The 11985-nt window shown below is 41.8% G+C and overlaps 1 pseudogene across 1 annotated transcript; it reads left to right on the top strand.

Moving 5' to 3' along the window:
* The first annotated feature begins 7974 nt into the window (after window positions 1–7974).
* On the top strand, window positions 7975–10079 carry LOC308631869 (protein CASC3-like; annotated as a pseudogene). The gene has a single exon. The product of its transcript is annotated as a protein CASC3-like (transcript).
* Window positions 10080–11985: the final 1906 nt, after the last annotated feature.

The raw sequence follows: 11985 nt of genomic DNA, 5'->3' as shown, positions 1-11985 counted from the left end.
TGGCGGAGGCGCAGATGTCCAACCCTGCGCTCCCTCTGGTTTGTCTGATGAGGGATCTGATGGACAATGTGTCCTGGTCACTACCCTGATGGGGTTGCTGGGTTCCTCCAGTGCTCCATATATTTGTGGTTTGGGGCCCCGGAGCATTGGGGCCCCCTGTCCATTTTTTGGCAACAGAACCCGATGCCTTTGTCCACAATATTGTGGATAAACACCTTGTCCTTGTTTGTTTTTTGATAATGGAGTACCCTCTATGGTGGTTTGAGAACGGCATTCATTAGCCCAATGTAATGGAGTACCCTCTATGGTGGTTTGAGAACGGCATTCATTAGCCCAATGTCTCCCTCTACGGCATCGTGGGCAAATACCCGGTATTCTACTCCTTTGATACCTAGTTTTGTTAAACCCTTCTCCTATGGGGCAATTCCTTTTAAAATGTCTTGTTTGTTGACAATTGTAGCATGTTCTTGGCCTGGTATATAAAGCCTGTTTTACTGCAGCTGCCACAATTTGTGAGGGTCAAAGACAGCAAATTGAATATGACCCTGGCGTATACGCACAAATTGCTGTAGATGCAGTTAGGGCATGGAAAACTTTACAGGGGCATGGAGACTTACAAGGTCAATTATCTAAGGTAATACAAGGAACTAATGAACCTTATGCTGAATTTGTAGATAGACTTATTCAGTTAGCCTCTAGGATATTTGAAAATACAGAACAGGTAATGCCATTTATAAAACAACTGGCTTATGACCAAGCAAATCGTTGCTGCAGAGAGGTCATTAGACCATGGAGACATGAAGATTTAAACACATATATTAAATTATGTAGAGACATTAATGAACAAGGGCAAGTCTTGGCAGCAGTACAACAGGCTTTAGATGCCAGGCCAAAAACATGCTATAATTGTAATCAAACAGGACATTTTAAAAGGAGTTGCCCCATAAGAGGTGGGTTGTGTGACAGTGTCTGTCAATAGTGAAGACAAATAGTGCCAGAGACACGAAGCAGGGAGTGTCTGCATTAAAAATGACCTGTACAGCAATTCAGAGACAGGCATCGTGTAGTAGGTGAATTGGGTGGCAGCTGAACTGGGATTGCCCCAGAATGTGTGTGGAGGCCGGTGTGAGTTCAGGAATAAAGAATTGCTGTTTGAATCTACAAGCTGTGTGGTGGCTCATGATCTTGTGCCCAGCCAAGACTGCAGCAAATTTGCCCTTGTTCATTAATGTCTCTGGCATCTAAAGCCTGTTTTACTGCAGCTGCCATGACTTGCTCTTGTTCATTAATGTCTCTACATAATTTAATATATGTGTTTAAATCTTCCTGTTTCCATGGTCTAATGATATCTCTGCACCAACAATTCGCTTGGTCATAAGCCAGTTGTTTTATTAATGGCATTGCTTGTTCTGTATTCCCATAAACTCTGGTAGCTGTTTGAATAAGCCTATCTACAAATTCAGCGTAAGGTTCATTAGCTCCTTGTATTATCTTAGATAATTGACCTTGTAAACCTCCATGTCCTTGTAAAGTCTTCCATGCCTTAACTGCATCTACAGCAATTTGTAAATATACACCAGGATCATATACAATTTGCTGCTGCCGATCCTCATAAGGTCCCTTTCCTAACAACATATCTAGATTTCTCTGAGAATAACCAGCTGCTGCATTTCGCCTAGCCGTCTCCTTGCAAAATTCCTCATTGGCAACCTTCCATAACAGGTATTGTCCTCCATTTAGCACAGCTTTACAAATATTAGCCCAATCTGCTGGCGTCATGTTTAAGTTGGTAATGGATTCGACCAAGCTTACAGTGAAGGGTGCTTGAGGACCATAGGTTGTTACAGCCTCTTTTAGCTCCTTCACTGTTTTGAAATTTAAACCCTGGTAAATTCGCTGCCCTCCTACCTCAAATACAGGGCATACTTGAGATCCTGTCTCAGGATCCCAACTATCAACTGCGGGGTTTGGGAGTCTCCTAGCATATGGAGGTGGTGCTATTGATTGGACACTTATGCCCTCTGGTGATAGAATGCTGTTAGTAGCAGTCTCCTGTAGAGGTGGTGCTTTTGGTTGGACACTTACGCTCTCTGATAGAAAGGTGTTATTAGCAGTCTCCTGTTGTAACTTTTCCCCTGATGGCTTTTTCTGCTCTAAACTTCCTTCCTCTGTGTCACTAGCTTGAAAGACCTTCTCTTTTACTTGAATCTTTTCCTCTTTCTGACTAACTTGAGAGACCTTCTCTTTTACTTGAATCAATATGTCTTCTCCTTCCTCTACCTTTGTCTGAACTGAAGGCTTTGGACTAAGCAAACCAGATACCAACTCCCACAATGGCAATGTGCCAACTGGCAGAGTCCCTGGGTTGTTCTTTTCTATTCTTTTTAAATCTTCACCATGATGGTTCCATTGTGATATATCTAACAACTCTTCCTTAAAAAGCCATGGGCTACATTGTTGTATTGTATCAACGTATGCCCTGACTGCTCTTGATTTTACTGGGATGCCTCCTTCCTCTAACAATTTACTTAACAGTCTTTCGGTTTGTTTTTTACTAATTGCTGATCCCGTATTTCTACTATAATACAACCCAACAAGATGACGCCAAACAAAACCGAGACAGAATGCAATAAAAATGGAACAACACAAAATCATTATATCAGCCTTTCTATCCTCCTGACATGTGCATCCGTCCTTTCTCCCTATCTGTTCCTCAGACGCAAATAGTTTTTCCTCAGATGTGAGCGGTTTTCTTCCGTCTCACTCATCTCCAGGGACAGGCAACTTAAAACAAAAATGAAGCAAAACAAAAGAGGAAACTTAGAATGGCTACCCATCCTCTCACCCTGCCCTCAGGGGCGAGCAGTTTACTTACCCTCAGTCGCTCCCTGTGCGAGCCACCAAATGCCGCAGTCTGGCTGGGCACAATTCAGGAGCCACTTGTCAAAAGAAACTAACTTTATTTTTAGAACTACAAACGCCAAACAAAACCGCTCCTCAAGAAAAAACCCTCAGAGCCCAACTGCCACCACCGGCTTCCCACAAGCCTCTCACCCCCACACAAACCTCACCACCTCCCACAATCCTCCTGCTCTTGAGGCTGATTGGCTGGGTCGTGTGAGTGGAGCCAAAGAAGTCCCCCAATGAGCAGCTCCATGGAGGAGCCAATCAGCTAGATGTTGCTGGGGCTGCTGTGAGCCAATCATCAGCTGGCAGTCTGAAGGGCAGGGAAACAGCCCAATGAACATCACTGCAGAGGAGCCAATCAGCTAGATGTTACTGGGGCCGCTGTGAGCCAATCATCAGCCGGTAGCTGGAAGTTTTCTGGCAGCTGGAAGTTTGCTGGGGCCCCTTTGGCTGTGGCTCTCAACACTGAGCAATCATATCCTCAACTTATGGACATACATTATTCTTTCCAGGATCATTCTGATAGACAGGATTTATGATTTCATTTAGGCATAAGTAACCAATGTTGAAAAACATAAACTTAGCAAAAAAAGTAACCCCTAAAAAGAGTATTTGAAATTTTTGAAGATAATCCTAAAACTTTAGTGATGAGAAGACTCACTCATTCTAAAGGATAATCATTAATAACATTTAGACCAATTCTAAAGTAAGTAGGTAAATGGACTGGATTATAAGAACTTCTGTAGGGCGTGGCTGCCTGCTTCCTGGTCTTGAGGCTGCACATGTGGCTGGGATGGCTCCTGGTGATCAGCCAGGAGGCGGTGCTGTGGGCGGTAATGGAGGAGGCGGACCACCTCAGGATAGGTCCAGGACTCTCCCGCCCTCGTGTACAGCTTGCGCCTTCCCTTACAGACTATGGGATGGGTGTACACTGAGCTTGCTCCACCCCTCTGACGTTTATTCTGATTGGCTCCTATGCAGTATACAAGCTGTTTGTACTTCCTTATTAAATGAGATCCTGCTTTGACTGTTCTCCCTGGCACCTCTGATTGCCCTCCCAGGAGGGAGGGCTAGGGTGGGCTGCCAGTTGACCTTTACCTTTCTTGGCTCATCTTGCTTGGCGCGTGCTTTTCCCGCTTCTCCCACTGGTCAGGAGGAGACGGGGGCTAAAAACCCAGACAATCTTCAAGGAACCTTACACTTCAAAATTGAAGGCATTAATTTAGCAAGCCCAAGAATTCCATATTGTTGGTTTTTTACATTTTATATGAAGACCATCAAAAGACTAAAATTTGCTTCCATACATTCAAAGCAAATCAAAGGTGGTAGCCAATTAAGTTATATCCATCAGATTAAATGGTTACTGAATGCAGATTATATTATTTAAATCTATTAAAGCACAATGGAAAAAAATGAGCTTTCAATTATATTCATTAATACAAGGAAGCAGTTTCCAGTTCACCTAACTCTTTCTTTAGAAGTAACCAATTAACTCTGACCCTGTACAATTTCCTTTAGCTTTCATTTGAATAAGTATGTTTATACTTGGAGCACTCCAACATGTAATCTATAGATTTACTTCAGGAGGTGGAAAATAAAGCTGCCATGTCCTGTTCCTTTACTACTACTTTGGTCCATGCTCTACCGAGATGAGGTTGTATGAGACTACTGCTATTTGTATTTGAGGCTGATGTAAAGCACTGTTAGGCAGAGCAATTCTCTCCCCTAAGGAGTTCTTTATAGAAGGCAAGAGAAGCCAACACCTGTATTTGAAAAACAATCTTTTTTAAAGTTAATATATTCTGCTTTATGAGTATAGTAACATGAGAGAAAAATACCAAGAATGATTTTGAATGTCTGTACTACAGGTTGGAACTTTGTATAATAAAACATTAGGAAAGGGTCAGGAGTTAATCTATAGTAGAACATTTGAATTTAGCTGCTACCTTAACGGAGTTCTATATTTGGAAGTTTTCCCCTCTACCAGTTTGTTTGCATCTTATTAATTAAGGTGAATCCTTTAATGGCTTCTAAGGCCTCAGGAAAAAGAACATCTAAAACTAGATATCTGGCAGAGAACGTTAAAATCTTATGAAATTTCAACATGCTCTACAACTGCCCTCACAGACTTTGAGAAAAGATCATACTGATTCTCTGAATTTTCTCCTATCACATTATCTAAAAATGCCAAAAGAAAACACTATAGTAAACAAATAATGCTTAGTATGGGGAGACACTTATTAAATAAAAAGTGAAGCATATTATATCTTTCTAGTTACTCAAATATGTAAATTAAAATGATGAAATACTGCTGATATCTATCAAACCTATCAAACCTAAAGAAAAACGTATCTCCTAATAGTTAAAGACACTGAGTAGAACAACATTCATATACTGATGGAAGCTTTTAAAACTAGGTAGGATTATTTTGGAGAAACATGAAGAATAGCAGAAATGTTCCCATTTTTAATAAGGAAAATTTCCAAATAGGGCAAAAACACAATCTATAAAGATGATCTCGATGGCATCATTCATAATGGAATAATTGTGAATTTAGTTTGGAGCCCAAGAGGAGACTTTTATGCAGCCCCCAGAAAGTAGCTTAATACTTTTACATGAGGGATTATGACATCATGTCAAGGGATTATGGATGTAGGAGATAGGGAAAAAAGTATGATTTTTATGACTGACAGTACAAGAATGAAGTTAAAAACCTTAATTGGTAAAGTTACTATATATATATAAAACACTGATTTTATATACAGTAGAGTGGCAGATATTGTCATCTGCCTCCTCAACATTCATTCTCCTGCTCTTCCCAGAATACCCCAATGAATATCAGGGTGACAATATGCCTAGTTAAAAGTATTTGACTTCTCAGATTTCCTTGTAACTAGAGTAGCCTACTACTACTACTACTACTACTACTACTACTATGAAATGGACACACGTTTTTAGAGACGTTGTTTTATCAATAAAAAAGCCAAGTCTCACTTGGAAATAGACATCTTTGTTCTGAGTATTTCACTTTCTACTTTCTCCTGGAAAAAGCATCAATCCTGTGACTACAAGTCAAAATGCTTAAGGAAAGGAGAGCAGAGAGATGAATCCAGTCTCAGTTGGTGTTACTGAGCTGCTTTACTGACTCTGGACTGCCTATGTCTAGTGCTCTCACTGCATTAAACTTAAAAATCTCTATCTGTTTAAGATGGTATTCATCTATTTTGTTGTGTTTAATTAACATATCACAAAGTGAATTCATGCATTATGTCATATCAAGGTCACAATTTTCTCAGGCTGATATTGCAAGCAGGTGAGGAAACTGAAGCTTAATATAAAGTGAAATTATCTGGCCAGTGTTGATACTGGTCAGATTCCAAAATCTTCAAAAGTAAATACTATTATTATCATTTATCTCCATTACACCTGTAAGAATTTATTCTATGTCAAGAGTTTAGAATAGGACATTTGAAAGTAAATTTCAAAAGCTAAAAATGAGCAATGAATCAAGTTGATATGGGAAGCATAATATCTTTTACATCAGTAGTAGTTGCTTTTAGGCTTCCATATGTTCAACGGGTCTTCACAATATCTATTGGCTCCTTAGTATTCCATACAATAAAATTGTGGGAATTTTCTCACAGGATAAGAAAACGTGGATAGATACTAGTACAATATAAACAGATATGTTGGTAATGTAGCAAGCTACAAGAACCTATTGGAAGGACTTCAAATTGTGCTGTAATTCTTTCCAACATTTTATCCGTCTAGCCAACCACCTACTTTTCTGGAAAGACTTATCTTTTCAGAAAGCTAATGTTAAATAATTAAAAATTTGCAAAGTTTTAAACATACTACATTATCATAAGACCAAGAATTTCTCATTCAGTTGATGGCATTATTGCTGATTTGGGGGCTCCTTGAACTTTCCTGGATAATGATGCAAATGTCTTTACAAAAGATAATTTTATTTTATAAAAGTAAGATATGCTTATTTTTTTAAATATTCAACCTACACAAAAGTGTACAAACAAGAAATTAACAAACATTCTAAGCCCTGAAAATAAAGTATAAACATTTGGTAAACATCATTTCAAATGTCCCTCTAAATACATACAAAGACACATGTACTAATGGAGAAGACACAGGAAGAAATAAAATTTATGTAAAACAAGGCAAATAACATAAACACACACATATCTTAATGATATATATGTATATATATATACATATATATCATTAAGATTGATTTTATATTACTCCAACATAAATGTAACTAAGTAATTATTTTATTCTATTAGAGACTGCATTTACTAAGATACAAAGAAATATTCACATAGCCTTGCTATAAGAGAATATGAGCCAAGTACTATCATCAATACTACCCATTATTACTAATGTTCTGTTGTTTTATTCTTTCAAGTCTGGATTAAAATCTTTATGTTTTTTCTGGACCCAAAATACACACACCAACATTAGGCTTAGTTCCTACAGTGAAAATGACTTTTATATTTCAAGTCTTTATTTTATCTTTTTATATGTGTGTTCATGTATTGTCCACATACATATATGCATATAAACTCACAAATGACTTTAATGCAATGAAACAGTCTATATTATTTCCTAACATGTTTTTTTTTCCCTTCAAATAATATAAACGTCTTCCCTATCATGCATTCTACAATGGTATTTTTCAGAGCAAATATTTTTTCCTCACTGGATTTACCATAATTTAACTAATCCTTTATTCATGACACAATATTCCTCATTTTGAGGGAGGATTTTTTTTTATTATATAAGAGCTAAGATACATCCTTGAAGATAAATTTTTGCTCTCATCAATATCAAAAATTACTTAAAAAAATTACTGGGTAGTATTTTGTCAATTATTATAAAAAAATATTTTTCTGATTACCACTGATAAACTGGTGTATATATCTTTGTCATTATTGTTTCAGATAATAATTTAAAATATAGGCCACTCTAATATGAAAAAACAAATTCAAGTTGCCTCTGAGGCAGGCGTGGTGCATAAGGAGCTGGCCGGTGATGGCCATTCTCCATAAGATGGCGGACCAGCGGTGGCAGCGCGCTTCGCAGGACAAAGTATCTGGTGCTTTGGGCTCCAACAGTGAGGGTTCCCTAGAGTGGGGTGGCAGGAGCTGTAGCAGGAGCCCTGGAGGCTGCAGCAGCGGCTCTCTGCCTTCCCAGCGCCATGGCCATGGCAAGGCCCTCCATCTGCAGCTGGTGGAGAGCGGGTGCGCCAAGAGCGCTGAGGAGTCCCAGTGTGAGAGTGAAGATGGTATGGACGGTGATGTTGTTCTCTCCGACTGTGAATGTGCAGAAGACTCAGAAGCTGAAGAAGGGGAATACAGCGAAGAAGAAAACCCCAAGTGGAATTGAAAGCAGAAGGTAATGATGCTGCAAATTCTTCAGCAAAAGAAGAGAGAAGAAAAGCCTGACACCAAAGGCACTGTGATTGGAGAGAGGCAAAGTGGGGATGGACAGGAGAGCACAGAGGCTGTGGAGAACAAAGTGGGTAAAAAGGGCCCTAAGCATTTGGATGATGATGAAGATGGGAAGAATCCAGCATGCACCCTGGAAAGGGCTCTTTTTTAAGCACTATCTTCCAGGACAAACTCAGGAGGAGAAAATCAGACCCAATGGGCATCAGCGAAAGCTATGGAAGGATGAGGGTCATTGGGAGCATGACAAGTTCCGCAAAGATGAGCAGATTCCAAAGTCCCAACAGGAGCTTATTGCTCTTTATGGCTGTGATATCTACTCAGCTCACAATCCTAATGACATCAAACCCCGAAGAATCCGACTCCCAAAGAGACCCAAACTGGATTGGAGAGCGTCCGAACAAGCCCTATCGCCCTCAGGGACCTGGGGGTACCCTACCACCAAGGACATTTATTAACAGGAATGCAGCAGGTACTGGCCACATGTCTGCTCCCAGGAATTCCTCTCGATCTGGGGGCTTCAAGGAAGGTCTACTGGTTTTAGGCCTGTGGAGGCTGATGGGCAGCATAGTGGCCAGTCTGGTGTGACTGTTAAGCATGAGACTAGTTACCGGTCACGGTGCCAGGAGCAGATTACTGTGAGGGGTCCATCCCCAGAAGCAGATGCTCTAGTGCTTGGCAATCCTGAGAAAGAAGAGGCAGTCCCAGAGACACAAGCTGTTGCTCCTGACACTGCACCACCAGCCCCTGACAGGCCTATTGAGAAGAAATCTTATTCCCTGGCAAGAAGAACTGGAACCAAAGTTGGAGATGCAGTCAAAGCTGCTGAGGAGGTTCCCCCTCCACCTCAAGGGCTGACCTCAGCACCTCCTGTCTCAGAAACCACCCCTCCTCCATCTACTAAGACTAGGAACTGGGAAGCTCCAGTAGATTCTGATGCAGGTGGACTAGAGCAAGATGTGGCACAACTAAGTGTAGCAGAACAGAATTGGAGTCCAGGACAACCCACATTCCTACAACCACGGGAACTTCGAGGTGTGCTGAACCACATACACATGGGAGCAGGACCTCCACCTCAGTTTAACTGGATGGAAGAAATGGGTGTCCAGGGTGTTTGAGCCAAACACTATTCATCCCAGTGGCAGAGAACTGTGCCAGAGCCTCCTGCCCCTCCTGTGCATATCAGATTCATGGAGGAACATTACTATGATTCACTGCAGTTCCAGGGACCAATCTGTACCCATGGTGACAGTACTGCCCCACTGCCCCCACAGGGCATGATTGTACAGCCGGAAATGCACCTTCCCCACCAAGTTTACATCCCCACCAGACATCAGCACCTATGCCCAATCTAGACCTCTACCCACACCAGTGTTCATGTCTCTAGGACAGCCACCACCCCAGCAGCTGCTTGCTCCTACTTACTTTTCTGCTCCAGGAGTCATGAACTTTGGTAATCCCAGGTACCCTTATGCTCCAGGAGCACTGCCTCCCCGACCACCTCCTCATCTATATCCTAATACACAGGCTCCATCACAGGTATAAGGAGGAATGACCTGCTATAACCCTGCCCAGCAGCAGGTGCTGCCAAAGCCCTCCCCACCCTGGAGGACTCCCCAGCCAGTCACCATCAAGCCCCCTCCACCTGATGTTGTAAGCAGGGGTTCCAGTTAACATGACTTTCTGAATACTTGAACTTTAACATCATAGAGAAAACAGGGGAGATGAGATCTCAGGAGGGAAGAGAAATTCAATTGCCTGTCTACCACCCTGAGGGCTTCAAAGGTATAGGATGGCCCTACCAGCAAGCACCTGAAGGAGGGGGAACCCTCTTCCTCTGAGGACAGGCTCTGTTGGAGAGAGGAGAAACAGGTGACCTCTTGCACTTCCACTCTTCACTTGAGCTGTCTGTGCTCAGGGGAGTGGAGACCCAGACAGCCCACGCTTCTGTGGATAGATTCAGAAGCCCAATTCTTGCTCTTCTTCATTTTCTCCTGGGAAATTTAAGTGTCTTCTCCCAGGGAAGTTCCTGCTTGTTTGTTTTGTTTCCTAAAATGTTTGTTTTTAAAGCCCAGCTTGCTCTTTTTTCTGCCTTTAAATGAAACAAGTTAATTCTTCTGGTTTGCTAGCCCCTCTGGGTTCCCTTTTAACTCTCCCCTGCATCCCAGATAATTGAGAATGCATCAACCAAATGTAAAAAGAGCTGGCCTTTCACTTTTGGTGGGCCTTTGTTATTCTCTTGTATACTTGAATTCTAACTCCTCTAACCCTGGGGAAAAAAACCTGTCTACACACAGTGTCCCTTTGTGAAGAAAAGCTCAGAATGGGTGAGTAGGAGCCCTTTCTGGATTTAGGTTTTACAAGTCTGAGCTTCCCACAGTACCTGTGCTCTGGTGGGCTTCCATCCTCTACTGAGAGCAGAGTCTCTACTGTGGGGAGAAATGGCAAACCAGATATTTTTCGAGGAAAGAGGTTTGAGTGAGAGCCTTTGCACCTTAGGGGAATGTATTCACACAGTCCTCAGGACTCAGACTTTGAGGTTAGTGGAATTAGAGGACCCTGCTTCTCTTCTTTCCATCCCCACCTGACTCCCTTCTCAGTTGCTATGGACTAATGCATCTCTCTAGAGGCAAATACAGCAAGCATTCTACCTCGTCCTTTGCAGTTGCTCTTCTCCATAATTTTCCTGCTACAAGTGTTTTAGGTGTTACTTCCCCCAGTTGTCCTGTTCTTGCAAACAGAAGATATGGCACCTGGGCTTGAGGCCTAAGGAAGCCAGTAAGTCACCTTCTCAGCAAGGGCTCTCCCTTCTGTTCTCCCTATCCATGGCACCAACCTGCTGCCTCTGCAGGATAGCTTCCTATTATTGCAGCGCTGTGTCTGCCAGGAGGGACTTGGCCACTATCTTTGTCCTTCTACAGAAACTGAGGGAGAAGGTTCCCCTAGTAATGTCACTGTTTGTTCTTACTTCTTCCCTCCAGTAGCTGGCCTAGCTACTGAGTCACAGTGTGGGATTAGGAAGGAGGAGAGGCAATTAAGCTGTAATTAATAACTAAGAGGTTCTTCCAGGGGTACCCGGAGGTTGTGCCTTTTGTAGGCTTCCCTTTGCCTTAAACCTGAAGATGTCTCCTCAAGCCTGTGGGCAGTATGCCCGGATTCCTAGACCTTAGGTCACTGTGACAGTTGTCTGTCTGTCCACTGTGTTTAGTTGCAAGGATTTTTCCATGTGTGTTGTTGCTATTTTAAAGGGTGCACATTTGTGATCAACATTATGACTTGGAGATAATAAAATTTAGACTATAAAAATATCAGGCTGAGTGGGGTGGTGCATGCCTATAATCCCAGCTACCCTGGGAGTTATGGTAGGAGGAGTGCATATCTCAGGTATGTTTCAGAAACTTACTGAGACCCCATCTCAAAACAAAAAAGGCTAGGATGTAGCTCAGTGGTAGAGACACCTTGGGTTCAATGGTTTACTTGCCAGTATGTGAATGTTTGTGTGTAGATGTGTGTTTGTATTCTTGCACATACATGTGTGCAAGCAGGTGTTTATGTACAAATGTGTATAAATGTTATGACTGGTATTTAGGGGTGTAGTTAGATACATATGTTT

This window comes from Spermophilus citellus (assembly GCF_964194105.1).
Source record: "Spermophilus citellus genome assembly, chromosome: 12".
Classification (NCBI taxonomy): Eukaryota; Metazoa; Chordata; class Mammalia; order Rodentia; family Sciuridae; genus Spermophilus; species Spermophilus citellus.
Note: the sequence above shows the minus strand (reverse complement) of the source record. Positions and strands in the feature narration are given on the sequence as shown.